At 40.3% G+C, this 26,000-nt stretch overlaps 1 long non-coding RNA gene across 1 annotated transcript; it reads right to left on the bottom strand.

Moving 5' to 3' along the window:
- Positions 1-869: 869 nt before the first annotated feature.
- LOC135992317 (uncharacterized) lies at positions 870-6,037 on the bottom strand. The gene is made up of 3 exons (XR_010606720.1): positions 5,979-6,037; positions 4,913-4,982; positions 870-1,034 (listed from the first exon to the last, which is right to left on the bottom strand). It is a non-coding gene; the product is annotated as an uncharacterized LOC135992317 (long non-coding RNA).
- Between the last annotated feature and the right edge of the window lie 19,963 nt (positions 6,038-26,000).

The raw sequence follows: 26,000 nt of genomic DNA, 5'->3' as shown, positions 1-26,000 counted from the left end.
AAAAAAGTTTGTTGTAATTATAGATTCCTTTTTAGTAAATCCAAGTACAAACCAGTTATAATATAAATATACACATGTAATTATTAAATGCTGGCATTTGTTCTGTAGCTGTGGCAAAGATGCTGCATTTTGTTATTACTGGATTCATGCAGATATAGTTTTTCTGATGTTCATATGTCCTTTGGCAGTTGACTAACAGTTGTAAATAACATCAGAAACAAATGTTATCTTGGTTTGATAGGACTTTATGGGGGTATTCATCTAATCCAGCTTTAGACAACCAAAAGCTCGATGTCAAAGCTACTTGTACAGGTTGTCTCTCCATAGCTCTTCATATCACCTTCTGCAGGTGTAGGTGGTATGAAGTATTTCTTGGGCTGGCCTGGCTAGTCCTGGAAAGGAGCCTGTTTCTTTCCTTCGATTGTCAAAGGGATTTTGCTGATTTGTCCAGATCAGGTGCCAAACCTTGAGACAATCCCCCTCAAAAGTAATAGAGGTGACCAATTCATTTTTTAGTATTAGTGGAAAAGCTTTTAAACTATGAAGTTCAGACAGTAATCTCCTATTAATTTCAATATTTTCTGTTGATAGATTTTATACCGAGTCAGTGCAAAAATAGAGGAAAAGGTGAGAACATTTCCCCTCCCCAAAAATGTTTTTCATTTTCACAGTGAAAATTATGAAGATGGATGTTTTTCCCAATAGCTCTTTTCCTAAGTGTTTATCAAATAGTTTATGCAAACACATTTCACCTTATGGTTTATTTATAAACAGTTCAATTTCGTTCTCCAGAAAGGTGTGGAATTGGTTACCCAAGCCAGGTGCTGGTTATTTATTTATTTACTTACTTATTTATGACTGGATGGATGAAACTTTTTAAACAAGGGGAAAAATGAATGAAGAATAGTGAAGAAATGGTGCCGCAGTTCGGAATGAATAAATCAACAGGTCTAAATGTCACGATGCTGAATTCTCCAGTATCTTCATGAATAGTCAGTCAGGGTTCTCGTGAAGGCCTGTTCACAACTGAAAACCTGCAAATTCAATGGTGTGGTTAGAATACGCACACAAATATATGTAGGCATACAATCTTGATTGATGTCTCATATAAATGTCTAGCACTTCTGTTCAGATGTGCTGCACATGCTGTAAGCACAGGTCTACACGGACAGATCTACATCGACAGGTATGTGTGCAGTAATAATCACTCTTCCCAAATCATACTGTTTGCACCTGAGGTGGAAGAATTTCAAACGTCATGTCAAGACATCTCAGAAATCTAAGGTTTATCTTTCTAATTCAATCTTTTAGTGATGCAGGGCTCCACCATTAGAAGTGATGCTCTGGAGGTGACTCCTTCTTGCACTCTCAGAAGCCAGTTAGGGGGACAAGGCTTTTTTTGTCAAATATGATCCTTCAAGTGTGGCAGAAACATCACACTACAAACCTATGAAATGCAGAAACACTTAATGAAGAGAGTTAAGAAGGGCCGTGGAAAGATCACAGCTGAGATGGGAGGGATTGAGTAGTGATGAGAAAAATAAACCTTTGGTGGTTGCGGTTGTAGGAGTTTGCAACCAGAATAAAAAGAACAAGGTCATAAACACTTATCTTCCTGTTGATTTATGAAAAATAGCTAAAAGGATCTCCCTGACCGCTAGAGAAATTTATTCCGTTAAGTGAATGTATCAGAGTGAAACACTGGAGTTTTTGTCAACTGTGTCACTTCTATGTATATGACCCTTATTTCCATAGAAGTATCACGCAAATATGTTTCACGTAATTCTGTTCAGTAGTGATTACTGTTAAAGGTGAAGTCTGATATTTCCCTTTCACATCATCAACAAAGTTAGAGGTCTTTCTAAGCCTAGTTGACCCACTGGACTTCGTTGGGCGCACAAAAGAAATGTTTGGTTAGTCTGACATCTGGTTAGCTTTGACACCCACCCGTGTCCATGAATTCATTTATGTCCGTATCATCTGGGCACAGATTCAGGCTTGAGCTGAAGCACATTTGTCTAGTAATAAGATGTTTCAATCCTTCCACCCTTGTTTTTTTTCCAGTCATAAGATACTTTGTGTCTTAAACTGACATATTTTCAATTTTTATAGTCTACTTTTGCAAGATACTTCCATACGGTTAAAGTTAAAATTCACAGAGGCTATAGATAGCTGGGTCACTCTTTGTATTGATCCAAAATGTGCTGGCTGAGTTAGGTAATACTAGCTCTGTACAACAAAATGTGAACTAATAATCATTTAGTTCTTTGCTAATAGCATACCTGACACAAAATATCCTGTTATCCAGCCTGAACCACTTAGGAATTAGCAGTAACATACTGTACTATAGCCAGTTTGAACAGATGCATTTAGAACCAGAGAGTCAAATATATCCCTTTTTGGAATTTGTCTGCCTAATTTACTCATGTTACTGTTATAGAGATACCAAGATAGCTGATGGTTTTGCTCTGCACTGTATTTACTCGGCTGCATTGCCACGCAGAAATGTGATTCATAGACTCACAGGAATTGCAGATGGAAGAGCCATATTAGATCATTCAATCCATCTCCCTGCTGATGCAGAATCGCTCACTACAGCTACAGTACATTTTCTAGTGTGTTGTCTGATCTAGTTGTAAAAGTCTCCTGATATGGGACTTCCACCGCTTCCCTTGGGAAATGACTCCACAGTTCATCTTTGAAAACTGGCTCTGTCAGAGACTGGCTAGAGAAAGAGCAGAACCATTGACCTGTTCTCAGTTGGGAATTCCTCCCTTCCTAATCACTAGGTGACCCTCCATGGAGATGCTGTGTCATTAAAATCACATGGCGCTTGTGGACATATCACAGATTTACAGTAATGGACTTTTTTTTTTTTCCTCCTCATTTGTAGGATACGCTTTGCTTTTTCAAACCTAACAACTTCTGTTGCCTCTTTATCCCAATCCCTCTGATGCATCTGCTGGTCCCTTACATGGTCTAAGCAAAGACTTGGCACCGAAAAACCATCCAAACAATCTCAGCTCCTCTCTGGATCCTTGCACTTCTGATGTGAAGTTTCTCATTCTCACAGAGTCCTGGCCCACCATCAGTCCCAGTTTTTTCCCTGCTGCCTACAAAACTGTCTTTCTGGAGGATTTTGGTTTCTTTTTTACTGCTACAGTAGCTTTTCTTTTATTCCATAAGAGTAAGACAAAGGAATTTCCAGTTTTCTGCTTGTTCAGAAAAAGTCTGGCCAAGGAGGTGGGAACTGTTGTCAGTCAGCATCAATAAACAATTTCCAAAAAATGTCAGCAAACTAAGAAACGAAGAAAGGGGGAAAAAAAAACCCCACCTTATTTGACTGAATGGAATATTACACTTAAAATCTGAGTACACTATAAATAATCAAAGGAAATATTTAGAAATTGAATTGCTGTGGGCATCTTTTCAGCAGAATATTTTATTTATCTGACTTCATAAGGGGGGGAAAAAAAGTCAAAGTTCAGGCAGACAGTTCCAGTTATCTGTATGTATAGTGGCTTTTCATTCAGCAGCTCTCTTTAATGCGGTTGGATGACCATCCTCTCATCCTTCCTGATTACCTGCTTTTATTCTTGACTTTCCAAAATAAAGCAGGCCAATGTCAAAAGATTTCACTGGAATCAATGGGCCATCTGCTGAAAAAAGCTAGATTTCAGCTCGGGAGCAATTAGGAAATGGAGACCGAAGAACTAAAACTAGAAAAATGGAGATCAGTTTAAAACATAGTGACCAAAAAATATACATAAAGTTTTTTCCTAGGTTCTGAGCCAGAATTGGATATACCAAATACCAAGTGAAAGGGCAGTAATGTCAGTAATTCTAGCCCATCTGGAAGCAATAACTACAGTCAATCACAGAGTAAATCCTTATCTGATGAGATTTCCAGCCCAATTTTTTTAGACACGAGAGGTTCAGATAGTTCAGATAAGGTTTGGCAGCTGAATTGGTATTTGTCCCAAGCAAACCTCCAGAGGTTCACCAGTCACTAGTAATAAATGAAAGTCTTTATAAGGTGATGGTTATATTGTGGGCAACATGAGATAAATTGGTGGTGCCAGCCCAGGTCCTAGGAGACATCTGCCTATATCTGATGCCATCACCAGCTTGCTTGACATCTCTGCAAAAGTGCTGGTACCTGAAGGTTTTAATGAGCCTTCCTCCAAAGCAGGTGTCTTTTACTTTTGCCTTGAGGTAGAGTGGGAACCCAACTGTTTTCAAGGGCAGTAGATCCAGCACATTCATTCGATGGAGCAAAAGGCTCTTTGAAGGAGACATCAGTAGAGAAAACAAGCTGCTTGGGATGTGATACACACTGGGAGATCCACATCCATTCCATCTCTTTCCCATTAGCTTGTTTGCCTGCTATGCCAGGTGTTCTCATTAGTCGTATGTATAAATATTTGTCTAACTTTTTTTTTTTTTAATCGTTCTGATATTGTATGTATAGGCAGAAATGGAGCCGACCATGTGAAAATCAATGTTTTGAAAATTTCCTTTTGGCTGCTGGTAGCTGGGGCCTCTTTTAACAGCCCCTGTTGCAGTTCGCTGACTGGCCACTTTTCCAACTACTAGGAACCAAATTAGGGGAAAAAAAAACAAAACGAAAAAAAGATATGGATGAGATATTGACCTTCCACATGTCTACATTTTACCGATAAGTATTAATGACAAAGACACTAAGGAGTGTAATCTCCCATCAATGAATCAATGCAAATCCCATTAACACTCCATGAGGGGACAAGATAACCGTTAAGAGTTTCACACTTGCTCTTTGTGTAGGACTCCCTCTAAAGGCTCTAAAGTCCTTTTTGCCTCAGGACTATCAGTATATTGTGATTTTAATGAAACGAAGAGGTTTTAAGAAGCAAGGAGACTCAGACGAGCTTACCTTACAAATTCCAAGTTTGGTCCATACAAAAACTGCACGTTTATTTGATGTGTGTCAATTCTGCTAGAATCTGGAAAATGAGAAATCCATAACATCGGCTGTTCAGATTGTCAGCAAGATCAGTAAAAACCAGAGACAGTTAAACAGTCAGTTTCAAATTTCCTAGAAATTACAGGCTATCAGTTTTAAGTCAGCTCTCTCTCTTCTTCCTCACTTCTCTGCTTTAAATTGTCCCTCCAGTTTCAGAAGTGACACCAAATACCCACCCTTGACCTCTTCCCTTGTAGATCTACAATCATCTGCAATAGTGATTTAACTCATGGTCCCTGCACTGCGCAATTTCTGCTTCCGCTGAAGCCGAAAACTGGAGCTAAACTTCATGGGAACTTAGAGGCAGCTTCAGGACAGAGATTTAGCTTACTGCCAACAGCCAAGGACAAATTAGTTAAAGAAAGCACTGATGTTACTCAGGGTAATTTGTTCGAGTTAACCATTAGACCTACTGGGCAACTTTGTTGGGTTCTTGAAATGCTTTTGGACACAACTGTGTGATGCAAATAAGAGGAAAATTCATTATGTGTATCTAAATCATCTGGGAAAAATTTTCCTACCAAGCAGTCCTAATTTAGGCTGATAAATCAGAGAGGGAAAAAACAAAACAACAAACAAACAAAAACCAAACCAAAACAAAACCCAAAAAAACACAACCAAACCAAACCAAAACAGATTCTGAGTTGCATGTTTTGTTTTAGAGGGTTTTTTGTTTTTCTTTTCTGAAATACCTGGTGGTGAAATGTTCAAAGCTCTTGAGAGTAATTTGTACTGAATATTAATTTGAGGGGAGGGCAAAGTCCCCTTCACTCTTTTGAAAGTCTTTCCATAAATTGAGAGTAAATTTAGGTACCACGGTGTCAGTGAACTGAATAAAATCCTCTTCCTTAGTCTTCTATTTCCCTTCCTTCCTCCACTTTCCTGTATTTATGTCTGCCTGAAAATTTTGAAAACCCTGCCTGCAATTCCATTCCTTATTATCTGGTTTTGCAATTAGATGTGCAGTCTGTCTTACCAGTGTCATGGGAAGACAACTGGGCTGTCTGCCTCCTTCCTGGTCGCCTCTCAATTGCTTCAGCCTGCAAAGAAAACATTGTGGGACTTTGTTCAGAACAGTAAGAAACTAAATATTTATCTTCTCTCTTATAATTTATGCAGCATGGGATTAATATAGAAAGTACCAAGACTGAAAGGTCAAGCGAACTTCCAAACACTGTTTCACAATGCTATATCATTGCACTTTTACCATGGCCTTCTTTCTAGAAAATGAAGCACCAGTAGCAATGATACACCTAAAGAAATAATCTTAACTGTGCTATGGCCTGATTTTCTGTTACGTATTTATAAGTTTCATTTACATTTCCTGTAGGGATCATTATCTCTGCTGGAAATTTTAAATCAGTGTTAGTACCAAAAGAGTCCACATTTGTGGGTTACCCTCTAATTGTTTGCAGGCACCTGCTGATGTTTTAATTATTCAGTGGACTGGCTGTGGCATGAAGATAGTGTAGGACTGGGACTTTCTGGTGTTGGACCAAGTCAGCACAGCCCACACTTCAGTAATGCATGAAACATTTCCTTTTACCTTTGCACTGCCATTTTTGTAGGGATTACAGGTGAGGTTAGTGCAAGTCAGCAGGTACGCTGTACACCATAAAAAAAGGATATATCTCTGGTAACTGCAGCTTTCATTAGTTTTAAGTTGGTTGAATCAGATAATGTGACTCCTCACTATGTCCTTTATACATTTGCTTGGTAGAGCTTGTCACTTGGTTGTGCCCTTCTTCTGAAGGTAGAAAACACCTGTCTGTAAGATTGCATCGTTTGTCAGAATAGCACATCAGTTTCTACGCAGAAGATATTTTAAGTGCTTTGCCAAAGTTGAATGACCCAGGCTACTAACAGATATGGTGGGTTCTCCATCTCTCGAAGTCTTCAAATTAGGAGTGGATGCTTTTCTGAAAGTTATCGTTTAGATGAACGTGATTTATTAGGCTCACTATAGTGGGAAATGGGTGAAATTCTAAGACTGGAATTATAGAGCAGTTTAGCATAAGTGACCTGATGACCTCTTCTGGCTTTAAAATTCTAAGAGCTTAGCCAAGGATCCAAGAAATGAATACAGCTTTTTTATAAGCATGATGTAAACAAGTTGATGTGTGTGTGAACCAAGACTCGTTGAGGTTTTGCTGGAGGTCAGATTTGTAGCACTTTAGAGGATAAGTCCAGTTCTTCATGAAAAGAATAATTAAAAAAAAAAAAATAATAGGTAAGAGCTAAATAAAGTAATGGCATTGTTTTCCTTTAAATGTCACCTCCTTTGGAAGAAAAAGAGGAGTGGAAAATTATAGGTGTCTGGCCAAAAAAAGGGAGGAGACATGGAGCAGGAAAAATATCAGCCGTCAAAATCTTCTGGTTTGCAGATAAGAGGGGAATGAAAGACTTCCTGCACACAGGGAACAGAGGGCCTGCGGGTGCCGTGGCCGGCTGGGAAATGCCCAGTGACATCTATAGAAACCCTCGCAAACAAACAGCTCCCGCCTGGCTCAGAAGTCAGGAGATGCGAGGGGGCGAGTGGGGCCGGGGGGGTGATGCTCCTGACCCCTCTGCCGCCTGGCCTGACCGAGTCCAGCAGTCACATCAAAAACACCCTCAGCCTTTAGATGAATGAGCTGTTTGTTTTTCTACCCGATGGCTTGATAAGAGGTCACAGGATGTGTTCTAGTTATTTATTTTTTTTTCCTCTCTCTTTCATTTTCCTTTTTTTTAATATAATGAAACAATAGGTTAAGAGAGAAAAGCCCCAACCCAGTCCCAACAGATCTCTCCGTCCCCCGTGCTGCTTCATTTCCTGCCTTTTTGGAAGCAGACATCCCCCTTTTGTTTTCCTCCAGCCTGGCCAGCGCGTGTCGGTGTGTGGCGGCCACCGAACAAATAGGTTTTGGCCACCGCCACCTCCTCGCCCCCGCCTGCCCACCCGCCGCCACTTGCTCACGGCCGGCGGCTTCCTGAGGCCTTGGGCCGACCCACCGCCGGCCTTGCAGGAAGCCATGGCAGCCCGGGAGGAAGGGACGGGAAATCCCTGCAGCTGCCCGATTGCACTCCTGCGGCTGGCGGGACACGGCCGGGGCGTGCGGGCGCACGGCGAGAGCTTTCCTGTTGGCCCGGCCGTGGTCCCCCCCCACTAAGGCTTGGAAATTGGTGGCACGCCGGCTCCCACACGCACGCCGGGGGAAGTGCTGGGAGCTGGAGATAAGGGCTCCCGCTCTGCGCTGGCTGCCGCCCGGCTCTGCCGCAGCGGTGAAAGTGGGAAACAAAGCTGAGGCGCCCAGGAGACTCCCCGTGCCCTCCCAGGAGCTCTCGTAACTGGAAGGGGACACTCGGTGTCTCCAGCCCTGGTTATGGGAAGGACAGGGACCAGGTAATTTGCTGGAGAGGAGCAAGTGAGCATGCCGGGAACTCCCAGGGAGATGCAAGTCTGAGGAGCAGTTGCGGGAACCGGGGGTGTTTAGCCTGGAGAAAAGGAGGCTGAGGGGAGACCTTCTTGCTCTCTACAACTATCTGAAACAAGGTTGTAGTGAGGAGAGCGGTGGTCTCTTCTTCCAAGCAGCAAGCGATAGGATGAGAGGAAGTGGCCCCAGGTTGTGCCAGAGGAGGTTTAGATTGGATATTAGGAAAAATTTCTTCACAGAAAGGATTGTCAGGCGTTGGAACAGGCTGCCCAGGGAAGCGGTTGAGTCACCATCCCTGGAGGTGGTTAAAAGATGTGTGGATGAGGCTCTTAGGGACACGGCTTAGTGACTGTTGTACTCAACAATCATGAGGGTCTTTTCCAACCAAAAGGATTCTATGACTCTATGGAGGAAGAATGCTCAGGGCTGGTCTCAGCTATTGGAATTTTCACTCCCCTTCCCAGTCTGTCAGCCCGTCCTAAAACTGAGGTGCCAACAGATTGTTCCGGACACATATGAAATCCATGGATTGGTCCCTGCCTCTGGCCAGGCACCAGTACAGCACTAAGCCTCCTCCAAGGAAATATGTCCCTAATCACAATAAACAGGGCTGAAATTCAAAAACCAACCACTGACTTCTTTAAAAGGGGAGATGGCATCTTCAGGGATGAGCTGCTTCTGCCTGGACCTTCCCAGCTGACCACAGTTTCCAGCCATGCTGCAATTCTGAAGTTTGTAGGAGAGGAATGCGACTTATAAATCTGTTCCATACCTGATTTTGGCCTAAAATTATGGCAATTGAAAAAAATTTGTGAACTCTTAAGATGCTCATTAAGGTTCTCTGTTCTCAACCTTTCATCTGATGACCTCTCATTATAATTCCCGTCATACAGATGACCTTTTCTTTTGCACAGAGACTGCAGTGCTCATCCACGAGGCAATGCAGGAGTTAAAAATATATTCATACAGGCAAATTTGAACACGAAAATAAAATTGTCTTCCTGAGGTCATTGTCTCCGTAGACCAAAGGGAGGGAGGAAGTGCAGGAACGCGATGCTGATTAAGATACCACATGCTGGGCAGGTATCAGTTTAAACACTTTACACTGTTACCTGCTCAGCAGGGGAGACCTGAATCCACATTTGATGATTAGTCCATATTTATGTCTCAGCTCAGCAAGTCTCTATACATTGTCCTGATGAGCACAGTGTATAAAATTCACACAAGTGTCTCCATATTAATCAGAGAGGTGAAAAAAGGTTTCACAGTTACACTGGGTTTCTAAATACGTGGGTGTCCAGGGTCCATTCACCCCAGGCTGTATTATAGGTAAATCACAATCCGCCTACTCTGCCCCCTTTAACATTTTGGATGAATCATGCAGCAAGCTGAGCCACATCAAATTAATACGTGTTCAGTGACACAGGCAACCAAACTGATAAGCTGCTGCCTGAAGAAGGGAGTTTCTAGTACATGGAAAACTATGCATGTATTTTTATATACATACAAATATCTATAAACTCTAAATACACACAGATATAGACTTGTGTATATATGTTTTGCAACTATACAGGAAAAGCTGTAGTTATGTTATACAGTATTTGAAAGTCTCAAATTCTGATTATCATTCTTGATGGGTTCTTTCAGCATGGTTTGCTCAGGAAATAAGGCTTATGCAATCACAGTCTGGGTATGTGTCTGTCACCATTAGACATCAGATAACTTACACAGGAGAGAGGCATTATGAATGTCCCTAGACCAGGAAAAGCTTCCTGAAGAAATAGCTTCTGTTAGTATTTTCACCTTTAAAAAACCACAGACAACCTAACTACCAGACAGGTTTCCATTAACAATCTTCATTAGACTTTATTCAATCCTATACTTGTGGAACTGCTTGCTCAATATCTAAGGAATTATTATGAATAAGAAATTATAAAGGAAGGCACCAAAGAAGCAAAATGCTACTCATATTTCTTATTAATCCGCTACATTTTTCTTTGCAAGATATATAAATTTTTTAATGGTTTTATTCTTCAGTTTACAAAATTTTCCTCTTGGCACAAGTAGGTTTGCAGCCCTGGGCAGAGCTCAGCTTTCAGGAGATTGCATATGACCAAACCACCTCTTATGACATAAGAACTGATATTACTATTTGAGAAATAAAGCTCCCCCCCGCAAAATATTCATGAGTGGTGTGTGAGAGAGGTCTTTAGCCCATATGCTCTGCAAAATAGAATTTAAGAACAAGGTCTGATTAGCACAAATTCCACTGATGGTCCTGGGTGTTCCTTCAGCTTTAGTCCATGAAGATTTAACCCCATAAGATCCAATTGTGAACATAGGATTTAAAATAGGTTTTAATACAGGAAAGTAACTTTACTATTTTGTGTGTGTGTTTTGTTTTGGGATTTTTTTTTTTTTTTTTAATATTTATATACAGCCTTGGCATGGAGTTTCATTCAAAGAATAAAGAGTTGGGCTGTGGTGTCACTTACACAAAAAAATCCAATGCAGACAGCTGTGATTGCACCTGGATAAATCGTGGCTCCTGCCAAAATCCATGTCTTTGGCTTGGAAAGCTACTCCAGTGCCCAGTTAGGCATTTGTACCCCACTACGTGATATTCTACTGCCTCATCTCAATGGTACAGCAGGAGCAGAGACAACTTACTAGAGTTGTTTTTGGGGCAAATAATCCAGTGATACTAAGAAGCCAGGAAGATAAAGGGAATTGTGGTTTGAATTGCTGATATTTCTAGAGGAAAAACACCAGTTGCCATGACAATAAAAATGTGAAATATTCAGACATCAAAATTAAAATACATGATTTACTCTTCTTGAAGAAAGTCTTCCACACACACACACCCCTCACGGGTTTTAGTTTTTGAGATTCAATTTTTTTTCATTTATTTAGTATTTATAGAGTCAGGACCATTTCTTGGAGCATCCCTCGCTATTCCCACAGCCTGCAAACTGACCTCAAATGTGGAGACTGTTTCTGAAATAGAGTCCTTATGCTTTCCGGTAATTACTAGAAAATTAGAAAAGGTGTCGAACATCTCTAGCCCATCTTTATATCTGTGACTAAATGGGAGCAAACAGGCCTGGAGAGATGGAGAATCCCCATCTGGGAAAAGATAAAAGCACTTGCTTCTGTAATGTGAATATGTTGGCAAACTGAGATGCTTTGTGAAGGACAGACCCGCAATCAGTGCTTTGTGTCTCTTTCTTTTCCAGTTCTTTGGAGCGAGTGGGCTCTTTTGGTTTTTATTTTAGTTTTGTTTTTAGCCTCCCTATGGCATATTTCCAGTTGCGATATAGCCACCTTGGCACCTCCTTTATCACTTTTTAAATGCTGTCAGAAGGAAGACTACCCCTTACCAGAAGCTTATTTCAATATCTACATAATAAAGCTGTCCACAGACTCCATCCACAAAATTTCAAACTTGCCGAAAAAAATCCAATAGTCTCTTGAACTCACAAGATATAAAACCAGATTTTTCCCACCCCCCTCTTTGTGGTAGCCTACCAAAATGAGAGAAGAGGATTGCTATTAAAAATAAATAAATTTTAAAAAATCCCCAGAAACTCCTCCTACCAGGCTGGGACTGATCTCTGTTTACCTCAAGGGTTGCGAACTGGCAGGAGAACCTGCCATCTGACCACAGCATGTGCCAGGTCTCACAGACTTCTTCTTGCAACAGAGTCCTTGTGCTGTAATTTACTTTCCGTGGAATGGGGATGCATCCAGAAGGATCAGTGGGTGTATAAACCTATAAGTGTACAAAAGCTCTTTTGTTCTGAAATAATTCTGTTGCTACTCCTGTGTGTAATGGGTTGTAGATGTCCAAGGAAGAGCAGCCAAGAAGTCTCTACTACTTTCATCCCTGGTCACTGTTCAAGCCATAGGGGATTTTGGTATTTTTGCCCTCAGGGCCACCTAGAACAGGAGACTTCAGGAATTCACAAGATCAATAAACAATGAAGTGGTATCTGGGGGGAGAAGGGTCAGCAGAAGGACCTTTCCGATGTCTGGGTCTTGCTCAGCGTGTTGTGGGTGGAGAGGGGAAGGGGGCAGCGTTTTCTCAGAAGCTCTCAATTTACTGAAATGGGTTGAAGAGGTTGAGCCACTTAAAATCAGGTTAGCTTTAGCAACTGTTCGTTTGCTGTGCTCGTCCAGGAAATCTTGGCAGTGAGCACCCTTACCCACACCATATTTTGAAGAGGACAGATTCTGCTCTCAGTGGTACTACTGTAAATCCTGACTGCTTTAATTGTGATGGATTCCCTTCATTCAGATCCTTAGCAAATTGTACATGTATCTTATTCACTAACACATGTAAAAAATAGTTGAATTAATAAGTAATGACTTTAGGTTTGCAGCTTTTTTTTTTTTTTTTTCCCAGTCATGTAGAAGGCTGGTTCCTCTCCATTCATCCTGCTCAGCATACAACCATACCTAAAATGTCCTGAGAGAACCAGCATCCTCATGGGGAAGGGCTGATCTATGATTTCACTGGGCTATGGAACAAGCCATAAAAGAAGAAATTTTATTAAGAAAGTAACAATTTACTGTCAAAAATCTTTGAACAATACATTTAAATCCTTGAATTTGGAGCAAAATATTAATATTATTTGCACAACAGACTCAGCTGTCCTTATCTCCATAGCCTGAAGTATTCTTAGTGTTGCCAGCTGTACAGTGCATATCTCATTGCAGTACACGGTGCTCTGAAGTGTGCCAGGTAATAAGCTATAAAGAGAAAAGCGGGACTCAAGCAACACAGGGATGCAAAGCAATATTTTCCCTTGACACCCAAGGTCACGGCATAAAGAAACATGGAACAAGGGAGCGTCAATTTTCATTGGAGATGCAGGGTACAGGGCTGCTGTACCAAGCTAACAGAAATAAATTAACGTGATGGCAAACTTAGTGTCCTCTTAAAATATGTTTGTAAGTATGTGAGCGTGCATGTTGGGGGTATGATGCTACATTGCTCTGGATATTTTCATGATTAGCAGAAACAGGCATCACAGACTTAAAAATAAACACTTTTTAAAGATAATCTACTATAAATACTGATGCTCAGTTTTGGAGGAAGCTTTGGGTTAAAGAGCTGAGAGGAGTAAGTATGGTTTGCTGCCCAGTGAATTAGTCATCGATACAGTTTTTACTCATCACCGATTCCTAACCAAAACATATGCCCAAGTTCAGGATTGATTATACTTACATTTGTGCCCCTATTAAGCTGTAATAACTGTTGTTGGATTCTTCCATTCTCTTGCCTCCACAGTGAGAGCTATAAATGCATAGGAAAATGGAAGAAACCTTATTTGTTTTGCTTTTGCAGCGGTATTATATGGTGTAAATGCAGAGGGAGAGTTGGGTTTCTGATTGCTCTGTGCCCAATTCAGAATCCTGTGAAGTCGGTGGAAAATCCGCCATCAACTTAGACAGAGTTTGTATCAGTCCCTTGAACATTATCAAGCCAGCAAGGATTCATTGTATTCACCATATGGCTCCAGCTTACTTTAATTCTTTACCTAACTTTTCTGAAATGCAGACTGTAAGGGAGCATTTCTTTATAGTTAGGAAAGCACACGGTGCTTAATTTTAATGGAAAACACTTTTTTAAACACAGACGGATCCTGCTGTGTTTGACAAATATGTTCCAGAAAGAAGCTCAATCTAGATGTTATGTGTAACTTTATCTTATTCCCTTTTGAGCACTACTGTTCTTGCAAAGTGATCTCTCAACTGCCCAAAGTCATTACACTTTTTCCCTTTCACATTGTACCTCTGTAAATGTCAGGCATAACTACATTTTTATTTGCAGAGATACCACTGCTATGAATGAGTAAAAATTTCCTGCTCCCCCGCCTCCTTCTCTTTACCCTGTGCGCTTTCTGCTAATATGATTTGTTGAACAAATTGTTCCATTAATCTGGGGCTGTTTGACAGAGTGAGAAAATAAGTGCCAAAGTGAGAAGATTCACAAGAATCGGAAATCTCAGTCCCTCTTTCTCAAGGTAAATAGTTATTATATCAGGGTGTCAGACTGGTGAAATGGATGTACTTTCATTCTCAGTTTGTAAATGTCACTTTTCCTCAGCCCATCAGGGTGACAAATGAGGTGTGGGTTACAGTAAGAGTTCATTCCTTGACAAAGTTCTTGCTGGCTTATTTCAGGAGGAAGGTGGCCTCCCCTTTCTGCCCCCCACCCAAACTCAGGGGGAGGGGGACACAGCTCTAGTCTGAGAGAAACAAGAAACAAGGCAACCTGGGCTTGAATAATGTCCAAATTGTTGCCATTTGCTGTGAAAACCTGATAGAGGTTTCTTCAAAAAACAAGTCGTGACACACTTTGTTTGCTTTACTCCTCTTGCCTTGCTTGTTGTTTTTAGCTAAGACCCATCTGACATACATTTGCTGGTTCTTATGTCAATATTTATTGAACAAGTGGTCAAGAGAGGCCACTTTTTAAGCCCCGTGCTATCTGGTTGTTGATTGCCACCCTGCAACGTGTTAATGAAGAAGAACACCCTCTCCTTTTGGCAGATAATTGGTAAGGGATCAGGACACCCGATGCCTGACAAGGAACATGAAATGGCTTCTGTGGGTGCCCCGCAGATCCCTGTGTGTGAGCAGTCACAACCAGCAAGGAGCCCACATGGCTCACAGGGAAACACAGTCCCAGAGTGAAGACCATGGTAAAGAAAGAGCAAAGGATGTTCTGAGCCATTTGAGCCCAGGCCCTTCTTTGATTTCTGAGTCTATGAGAGCCCTACACTCTCTCAGAAAAGAGGATTTGCAGTAGCTCCTGAAATGTCTTCACCAAGGCTTAACCATCATCTTCAGGACATAGACTTGTGGAGGTTTTTTTTGTTGTTAATGGTCTAGTAATCATGAAAGAAAGCCGTTCCTAACTGAGTTTGCCTTAGTAGTAACTCAAAAAGATATTTATTTGATGGATTTAAACCTTTTCCTTTGACTCGTAGCAGCTCTTAGTGTCTGGAACTGTTTGATAACTCGGTATTCTCATCTTGAGAATGGTTTGTGAGGCAACTGTGTTTGGTGCTCAGGAACAAAACTGTTATGAATGAAGCAGATGTGATTTTGCAATAAATTCTGGAGAAAAGACACGAAGAAAATCATTGTGGAAGGAATTTTTTTTTTTTACACTTTCAGAATGAAACAAAATTTTCCACTGAAACTAGGAATAAAATTTTCAGAGTAAGACTGAATGCAGAAGCCAAGCCTCTAAATTAGTAGCTCTGTACAGGCTTCCTTAAGCTTTCTAGGTCTGCAAGGATCTGAATCACCAATGAGGATCTTCAGGCATCTCTGTGTCCTTGGTGGGGGATAACTGGGACCAGATCTCACAAATAATCAAATCACAAGTCCAGAAAATTCAGCATTTGCAGATCCTCAAGCAGACCCTAGGAGCTATCAAGCGAATGGAAAAAACATGAACATTTAGCAGAGCCCACCTGTATTTTCTTAGAAGGTCATCAAAAGCAATGTTTCCACATAACATTTTGCCTTTGGCGAATCAGCATTTTCTGATGAAAATATATTTCATTGCAAAATGTCTGCCCCATTGGTGTATTATCTGGCACGTGTCATAAGAAATGAAAAGGGTTGAGGGTGAACGGGAACAGGGACCTCCAGATCTGCATCTACTGCCTCAGCCAAAAGGCTCCTGAACAAATGGCTGTCGTAGACTCCAGTGTGTGTTCGAACCCTCAGAGGGAAATATTAAATGCATGTTACAGGTTTCTTTTCCTGGCTGATAAAATGTCAGGCTTTGAATTAGCTTGACAATGACAATGCTTATGATTCAGAAATGGAAATTTGCTTTTCATTATTAAGAAAACCACTGTTCTCCAACACTCACTTAAAAGTAGCTATTTCTACAAACGCGTCTGCCATTAAATTCCCATGCTAGAATATTTGTGAGAAATTAACATTAAAAAGGAGACTACATATAATCAAAGCAAATCTATCTAATTTTCTCTCTGTTTGTGCGTTTCCAATGTATTTATCTCTGTGGAATCCAAGCAGCGGATACTACTGAATTCTGTATGACATCATACACATTTCAAACCGATCACGATCTCATAAGCATACGATTATGCTTTACCTAACAGACTGGGGACTAAAAGGCCCTACTGAAAAAGAAATTTCAAAAAAGTAATAGTACAGTGAGCAGGAAAAACAAATCACTTCATACTGTGACTTTTTTTTTTTTCCCCCGCAATGTTCTTCTCTTTTTCTCATCAAGCTTGCTCCTGCACGTAAATTGTTCTTTGAAGACCTATTTTCTCCAGTACTGGCTAAAATAAGCAGAACAGTTACACTCAACAATATTCTGCCCACTTTACCAGAGCCTTCATAATTTATGTCTAGCCTGGATAGGAAAAACCCTTATAAATTTCAACAAATGTCTCATTAATTAACACCCCATCTCCCTAAGCCACAGAGCAGCTGGTGAGAAGAATTGTGTAGGTTGATTCTGTAGATATAAACTAGGTCAACAAGAGGGATCCATACTCACTATTGCAGGCTGATATTTCTCTGGAGGGTATTAATAGTTTCTGGGGTCTTTCAGCTTAGACTCAAAACTATTCAAAGTCAACAGTATAAAGCTGCTCAGCCTATGTACTTAAATAAAAATAATAATAATAATGAAAAAATGCCAACAACCCACAACGCATTACTAGATTTCTGTGCAACGTGCTGCAATGGGCCAGATCCCCAAATCCTTACTTGGGCCCCTATCCAAGACAATTGGAGACTTTCTGTTGATTTAAATGAACTTTGTATTGTGACCTTTTTCTAGTTAGCGGTTGATCATGCAAACTCCTTACTTTACTGATTATACTATATATTCGTGGAGAGTCTGAAGTCCTTAATCAGGCGAACTCTTCTTGCCTACATGATAAATTATCCAGAAAGCATAATTCTCTGCTTATTTCTAAATACTCCTTAGCCTATTCAACATGCTAATTTTAGGGTAATTTATTTTTTTCTATAACTGTGTATAACCCTAATAAAATCAAATTAAAAATATAAGGCAAGACTGTGAGGAATTAATATTACAGGTCTATCTAATGCAAGGACTGAATACAAGGTGGAAAAATGAGAGGGAGAAAATGCCTGGGAAGCATTTCACTAACTATACATGTCCTGCACATGAAAACCTTGTCTGAAGTCATCTGGGGAGGCAGGCAGGCAATTTTGACCCATTCTTGCGGTTTTAGTATATCCTCTATCAAGATGGGATGCAGGGAAAGGAGAGGAGGATGCCGGAACGGTGGCTCCCAGTGAAAGATTAGACATATAAAATTTAAGCCAGATCTGATAGCAGGAGAAGGGAGTCAATGGGAAGACAGGGCAGGGGAAGACTTTTCCATGCTGGCAAACTCGTTTCGGAAAGGTGGAGAATTAGGAGTGCAAGACCAAGATAAATGAGAGCATGAGGGTGAGCATTTATCAGAAAAGAGGGAGAGCAAGTAGAGGATACACTAGGATGTGAAAAACAGAAAAGCAGTCAGGAGAAAAGTCCTTAAGCTTCTCAGACGAGATAATCCTGATTCTAGTGAAGTCAATGGGAGTTTTGCCATTGACTTCAACAGGGTCAGGATTTCTCCCAGGGAGTGTTAATGTGATATGGAAGAGATAGGAAGACAGAGGAGATACTCAGAGAGCAACATGGTCGTAGCATATAACATTAGCATATTAATGGCTATGGCTGTTTTATTTTACAGCTCTGTATGGAGCATTGAGACTACAGGAACTTCAAGAATACTAATATGTCTCTCATTATTAACTAATGCCATGGCAGGAATCCTCAAAATAGAGATTTTCTGCCCGCCACTATTTCCCTCTGCAATATCTCATGAGGGAGGTTGAGTCAGACTAATTTTGGTATTAAAAAAAAGTCAGAACAAATACCATCATGTCCAGTAAGTCTAATGTATTGATTGAATCCAAGCTGACCACAAAATTTAATTGCAGGTCCGTAATTATTTCAGGTTAGGAAAAGTTACATTCTAGTTTCTGAGTTAAGCTCAATAGATCAAGACTTTTTATCTAGAAAAAGAACAACGTAAGAAGGGGAGGAGGAGGTCAGATATAGGTCTTTAACATTCTACCTGGCCTGGAAATTGCAAATAGATAAGGAGTGTTCACTGTCTCTAGTAATCTAAAATTTAAAAGTCATCAAATAAAGCTAGCAAGGGGTATATTCAAAATGAACAAGCCTTTTCTCTTTGTAGCACAAAGGAAACTTGTAGAATTCCTTGGAACAAGATTTAGAGGTGGTTGCTTAGTTTCCAAAACAATCTATGGAGAAACTCATGGAAGAAAAACACATTGAGAGCTACTCAATGCATAGAGATCTCTTGTTCGGGGCGTTTCTGAGCCACAGGTCGCTGAAAAACAGCAGAGCATTTTAGAAAAATATCCTTGTATTGTTCCTGAGATATCTGCTCTTAGCTGAATCCAGAGAGCACACTGGGTTATATGGTCCTTAGGTCCAACGTGGTGCAGCAATTCTATATTCTGAGGCAATAGAGGCTCATTTATTTAAATAAAGCCTATTTTTTTTTAAACAAAATTTCACGGGGGAAAATCCTGTAATATATTTACTTGTTCCTTCAAGCTTTTATCAAATATTCTGGGGGTTTCAGGTGAAGGGTAAAAGTGTCTGCAGGTAAAGGTTGTGTTTGTCAGAATAATTCCACTGGGCAGCTCTGTGCAGTTTGGCTGTGCCGTTGCTCTAAAAGGTGACGAGCGTGCCAAGAAATCGACTGGTTTGATGGCTGGGTTTTTGCCTTCTACTGGAAATTCACTTAGGAGGTAATCCAGAGCCAACTAAGTCAATGAAAAACTCCCATTAAGTTTAATGGGTTTAGGATCAGGCCCTTAAATCATATGTAGGCAGCTAAATCTGCCAGTTCTTTAAAGATGCATAAATTTACCTGCTATTCCCCAAAGCACAACTGCATCCCCCAACACCTGTCTGACAGAACTATTGAATATAATAAGAAAACCTTACAGAATCACAAGTAAGCTGCGAACACCAGACTGCCACCAATCTCTTCTGATGCCGAGGTAGTCAGTACCTGGGACTACTAAAAAAAACCATAATCAGGGACGATGCTGAGATATGAAATACAAGTATTCCATCTGTTTAAGCCGAGCAGCTCACAAAACATTAGCCAACCGCTAAGTTGCTGCTTTTCTACAAACTGAGTCATCCTCATCACACATTCCGCTGGGTTTTAAATGATTGACAGGAAAAAAAGCCAAGAGAAGCAGCTATTTCTTTACATTTAGCTGGTTTGTCAGGGCATTTGAAAACTTCTGGATTAAGGTGAAAATGCTTAAGGATTAAGTGGGGAGTGAAGGGAAAAGGGAATGAAAACATTTTAATGCTGTGAATTTAGAAGTCAAGCAGACATGCTCAGGAGAGCTCGTAAGACCTTTACCAATATGCTGTATCTAATCAACAATATCATTTAGAGTTTTCCACTTTATGGAGGAAAAAAAAAAGTAATGTTTGAAGGTTTCTCTTGCCAGTGCTGTATCTCATCAGGGCCTTAATATACTCAGCATGTGTTTTGCAAAATGAGATTTTGCAAAAATCAGGGTCACTCCTTGCACCCAGGCAAGAGGTATTAAAAGATACTCATCTTTACAAAGTGTGTCCTGAAATGATGGAAATAAATATATGTCTCAAGAACTTTTGAAAGAATTGCCAGGGGTTTGATCACACCAGAGAGTTGTGAATCATGACAAGAGATGTCTAGGAATGTATTATTCAAAAGGAAGCACTGATGTTGATAATATTCACATTTAAAAGACTGTTGTGAGTTGTTACAATGTTGTTAATTACTTGAACAACAGGCAAAAAGGAGGTTGTTCTCTTTACTCCCAATTTCTCTGCAGTGTGGTAGGCAAAAGGTGGCTTGGGGGAATCAGAAAATAATGATGTCATTCCTTGGCCTGTTGCAGGTGCCATGTAATGTTTTGAGTATTTGGATTTCTTTGTTTATTTCCCCATCTAATAGTTTTGTACAGGAAAAAAAAAAAAAGATGAAAAATCAGATATTCTCAGTTTTGCAGAGAATACTGGAAAGTCCTGTTGGGAGATTAAAATGTCTTCAACAAACTGTGGAATCTTAGTTAGGAAGATTATAGAAAAAATGTAGGAAGTTCTTCAAATACTTGAAGTAAGTTTAAAGACCCCATGGAGTAAAAAGGCAAGTAGGAGGAACAACAAGATTTCATATTATCACTTGTAGGAAGACGTTTCTTTTGCACAGACCCCTAGAGCTGAAAAAGGAGAAATAGTGAGTCATTAATTCTCAGCTCAGTTGTTTTCTTTGATGTTTGCCATCCAGAGTAAGTAGTTTATACCCATTCTGGGACTAGAAACGTGTTTATATACACAGTAGTATCATCATCATAACTGAATAATTCATATTTTAAAAAACTGCTGAACACTTTTTAAAGTACTATACAGGAATTGCTGCATTTGCTCACGTGAAGGGTCAAACCAACTATCTTCCTTAAATTCATTCCCTAGAAAATGACTATAGAAATAATAAGCCTTCAAAGAAAAAGTCAGTGCAGCAGACCACAGATTCTGCAGTAAAAAAATATATATATTGAGAAAGGCATAAATACATTTAATGAAATTAAAGCACACAGAAATATCTCAAAGCTTAGGGAAAAAAAATATAGATAGCCGAAGATGATTACCACCTCGGAAAAGAAGTTGAGCTTTTTTTTGTTTTATCACTCAAGATTGATTCATGCAACACCGAAAAGCGGCAGTTGTGGTTCAGGCATCTATCCATCAGAGCTCTGATTTATTCTGAACTTTCCTCTTGGGTCAAGATCTGAAAACTACTGGGCCACTCAGATTTTGGGTGGTTCTGGCTGCCTACGCTTCCCCTAGATTTTAAGGATCTGCATTGATTTCTTCCTGGTGCTCCTACTGCAGCCTGTGTCCCACCTGTTCTAAAGGTCTAACTATAAATTAATCTCTTATGACAGTGGAGGAAAGCAATATCATTATACAGTTTACGCTAATATAGGAATATGCACTGCTCTAAAGGAGATGAAACCCTGGCTCCCCTCTGACCAACACGAGCTTCTGTGCACACCATTGCAATGGGCATCCTCCCACTGCGCACGGCTTCAGGGTTTGCTTTTTCGTAAAAGAGGCTAAAGAAAGTAGGTTGAGTGTTCTGGAAAAAAAAAAAAAAAAAAAAAAAAAAAAAGAAATCTGATACTATATATGTTGATGAGTTTCTTGGATTTAATTTGTTGAGTTGATGTAGCCTTGTCAGGCACCCCAGACACATGGTTTTAAAAAATAAATAAATAAATACATAAAAGGAGATAACTAGGGGCTTGAAACGTCACATAAACTCAGTTTACTAATCAGCCAACCTGTGCCCTTCTAAGTCCTGTAAAAAACATGTAGCACTTAAAAATAGGTTGGTTTTGTTAAGTGTGGCATGATTTTTACAGAGATTTCTACTCAGCCTGCATTCTGGACCTTAGAAAATATGCCGGAGTACACATAATGTCACTCACTTGCTGATGTAACCACCTGGCTGCATCCCTCTCTCATGTTCTTAGCCATTTCCACTTCTAAGTATAAAGGATTTTTTTCTTTTTTTTATTCTGCACTTTGTACATGCACTTAATTTTACATGAAAAATTGCACGCATAATTAGGCATAGCAGCAACAAAACCTTCACATTCATAAATGTCCTGCCCAAATCCACGCAATTCAGTGGCACGTTTGATCCCAGGGTTTTCTAACACACGATAGTCCATTCTCCATTAGTTTTGAATCTCCTCTGTTAAGTGCCCTGTTTCAGTTAGAAACTGCTCAGTAGGAAATTAAAACGTGTTGATAGATTGGAAAGTTATTAAGCTTCCTTGCAGTGTTAAACAAGAATTTACAAGAATTCGCTCTCCAGATTTATCAGGGATATATTTACAGTACTTGAGTAAGTGTGAATATTACTCACTGGAGATATTTAGTCACATACTGTATCTCTCTGAAGGGAGACCATATTGCATTAAATGTCTCCACCATGTTCTGTAATTTGAAAGATAAATCCTTGAGTGCTGATTAGTCATATATTGATACAGACCATCTATTATTTTGGGTCTATAAGAAGATTTTCATCTCTAATATTAATTTCTTGGCTATCATCATGGTTTTTCTTTGCAACCATCTTTCATTATCATAACTCTGGCCACTCGATATTGTTAAATTTCCTCATGTACAATGCCAGAAATTACACTGCAGGTGGGGGAGGTAAATCATACTTAAATTAAATGGTTTGGTGTGGGCTTAAAATAAGAACAGACATTGCTAAGCTTTTGTGTGAAGTTTTTCCAGTGACACATTTTGTGGCATTAGGGAAAGAGCTCAGACTCACAGGGGCTGTGTTTCCACATCCGAAAACCAGGTTGTAATGTAACTTCATGGCGACATGGTGAGATGTTGTCTCTATTCCCAAGTTATTATGTAATGTATTGGTTAAAATCACACTCAATAGCTAAGATCAAAAGTAGTATTTAGCAGCTCTGCTCCCACTGAAGTTGTGTCTCTGACTCGCCTCGGGTATCTGGTAAAAAAAAAAAAAAAAAAAACAACAAAAAACCAAAACAAAAAAACCCCAAACCAAAACAAAACAAAAAAACCCAACCACCCAAACAAAAAGACAAAAAACCCAACCAAACCAAACCAAAACAAAAAACCCAACAACTGGGTGCTCTGTCTTGGGTGTGGATTCTCGTCTAGTTATGAAATGCAGGCAGCAATGGTGACCAGAATGAAATCTCAATTTAACAAAGTAAAAAATGAAAGAATTTGATCATTTTGTACGTAGTGAGAAATATCAGCTGTATCTGATACACATGAGCTTTACTCGATACTCAAAGCCAAAATAATGTCCCATAGCTCAAAGCTGAAGGTGGGAACAATTTTTAAGCATTGATTTTTGACTAACCATCACTGTAGTACTAGATTTTTCTGTCTTTAAATCACAGTTGGGAATGGTATTGTCAAAATACTGGGGTTGAGTAAGAGTCGAAGTTCCATGGAAAGTTGCAATGCAATATTGTTCCCATACATTAGAGAAATATCAGTTCTCCTTTTCTGTCTTCAGCCGACTCGTCAGGAGAGAAATTGTCATGTTTTCAGTTTTTCTCATGTTTTTTTTTCCCCTTTCCATTAGAAACCAACCAAACAACCGCCCCAGTAAAATAACTGCCCACTAACAGTTAAGGTCCACACAGGGACTCTAATTTACTTCTCTGCAATTTAATGGTTGTGTGTTTCAGGATGAGGAAGATTATTTTTTTCTAGAGAACAGACGCAGCAAAGGCATTCGGTGCCAGATGCCCCGGTACTGCCCTTCTAACATCTCTCAGAGCAGGGGATGACACAATATCTCATTCCTCTGCCTTTTCAGCCCTTGTCTCTCTGAGGTGGCACCGATCACCGGAGTGTAGGCAGCTCCGTGTCTTTTGTGATCATCCGCGTTAGAGAAACCACTTTACCACCAGCAATTAATTTCTCCTATTGGGACACCGAGGGCTTCAAATGGTTCATGAGCACGGCAAAAATAAATGGCAACACTCCAATTTTCTTCCGTGAGCTTCCTAGAGCAGAAATCAGGTTTTAAGGGCACAAGAGATCATACTGTCTGACTTGCTGTATAATCCTGGAAAGGAGGTCTGGCCTAGGCTGACCAGCTTGTGAATCGAGGCCACTGAGCTTTTCTTTAGTAGGTCCTGCAGGAATACATAATTTTCTTTGGGCTGAGTGCTCAGAATCCTTATGGTAAGAAGAGGAGGAAAAAATAAAAACAAGGAAGCAGAAAGGGAAATGCAAAGGAGAAGGGAGAAAAGGAGAGGAGAGGAAAGGGAAAGCAAAGGACTTTTACTGAATTAAATTCAGCTGGATACAAACCTGCCGTAATTTAACATACAAATCTTAACCTTTCCTCCTTCAGCTGGACCAAACTCCTGCTCTGTTGTAGTTCACAGAATGTTATCACAGCCCAGTGGAGCTGGCTGCACACTCCCGACCCTCCGAGCACTCAGACCCATATGAGACAAACCAGCCGTGCCAAATCCTAAACTGAAGCATTGCCATGAGTTCATCTGGTTTAGATCAAAGGGCTGTAGGGCGGCTCTCATCAGAAAGTGCTGGGAATAGGAGACCTTAAGCCTTTTCATTCCCGCAGTCCCTCAACCTCCAGATAAATTAAAATATTTAATCAAAATCTAATGGCAGTGAACTTGTTTGTACAAATGCTTTATTATCCTGTGCATTTTAACCACAATCTGCCTGGTTCCTAATGTGACCTAAAGAACCAGTCGGCATTTATTACAAATGCAAGACAGAAAGCTTCTGGCTCAGCAATTAATCACTGACATAGAGGAATTTCTTCTCTCCAGGTGGGGAACCCATCCAAAAACTAAGAAAAATAATCGGGCTAATTAATTCTTATCTGCAAAGAGCAATTAGATAAATGACCTAAAAACAGGCCTGTCACCCCTAGTGAGGTGCTCAGCTTCTAAATAGAATAATGTCTCTTTGCCAGGCCATCTCTGCAGTGAAATGGAGATCACAGAGAGGAAGGGGAAAAGACGACATGTGGGGAGGGAATGGACTGATAGGGGAGTAGGTTAATTAGAGCTGAGACCAGCCATTGATATAGAAAAAAAAAAAAATTAAACCAATGCTCTGCACTTGAGTAGATTTGATATGATCCCATCACCTTCACAGCTCTGTCTTCGTGCATCCGAAGGTACTAAAGAGAGTGAAGTTGTGTCTCCAAGCTACTTTTGAAGAGGAAAGCCACTCACCAGGCTTGTCCACCATTGCGTTGCATTTCACCCCGGTGAGTGGCATCCCTGACATGACACTCTATTAACTTTGAACCGTGTGGCTCCGGCACAGAACGATGGTGCTGAAGTGAGATGCAGAGGACTGTGTTTCAATTAGTTTGCTCAGTCAGAAAATGTAAAACGCATAAAGCTTCATGAGTGAGCCAAATTAATCTAAGCAGCACAAGTGAGAAGGCAACAAGAGCATGTACACATAGGACCTTCAGTCAGCTGCATATCACCAGCGAAAGTCCTGCTGTCCTTTTAGATGTCTCATAGCCAGTCAAAAGCCAGAAGGGGTGATCCAAAGAGGAGAGAAAGGCCTTTGGGATGGTCTAAGATTCAGAATAATGTTGCTTTTGTAACCCTTTCTGTTTATAAGGTTTTCTTTTTGAGAGGCACTCAGCAAGAATGTGAAACATCCTTCTTTGCATACGAGAAGCCACCTTCCAGGATGATGTCTTTCTCTCGTGTTAACACACATCTTCCTTGTTCTGTGTGCACAAGGTATCATTTCTCTGATCCTGCTGTTCTGCCTACTTATATCATGGCACCATGCCTCTTCCGAAGGTAGGAGACAAAGGGATTGAAGTAATTGATTCAAGCTTATCTAAGTATTTACAGAAATAAGCCTGAATGACTAGACATAA

Source organism: Caloenas nicobarica, chromosome 10 (assembly GCF_036013445.1).
Source record: "Caloenas nicobarica isolate bCalNic1 chromosome 10, bCalNic1.hap1, whole genome shotgun sequence".
Lineage (NCBI taxonomy): Eukaryota > Metazoa > Chordata > Aves > Columbiformes > Columbidae > Caloenas > Caloenas nicobarica.
The sequence above is the reverse complement of the archived record's forward strand: the minus strand, read 5'-3'. Positions and strand labels throughout refer to the sequence as shown.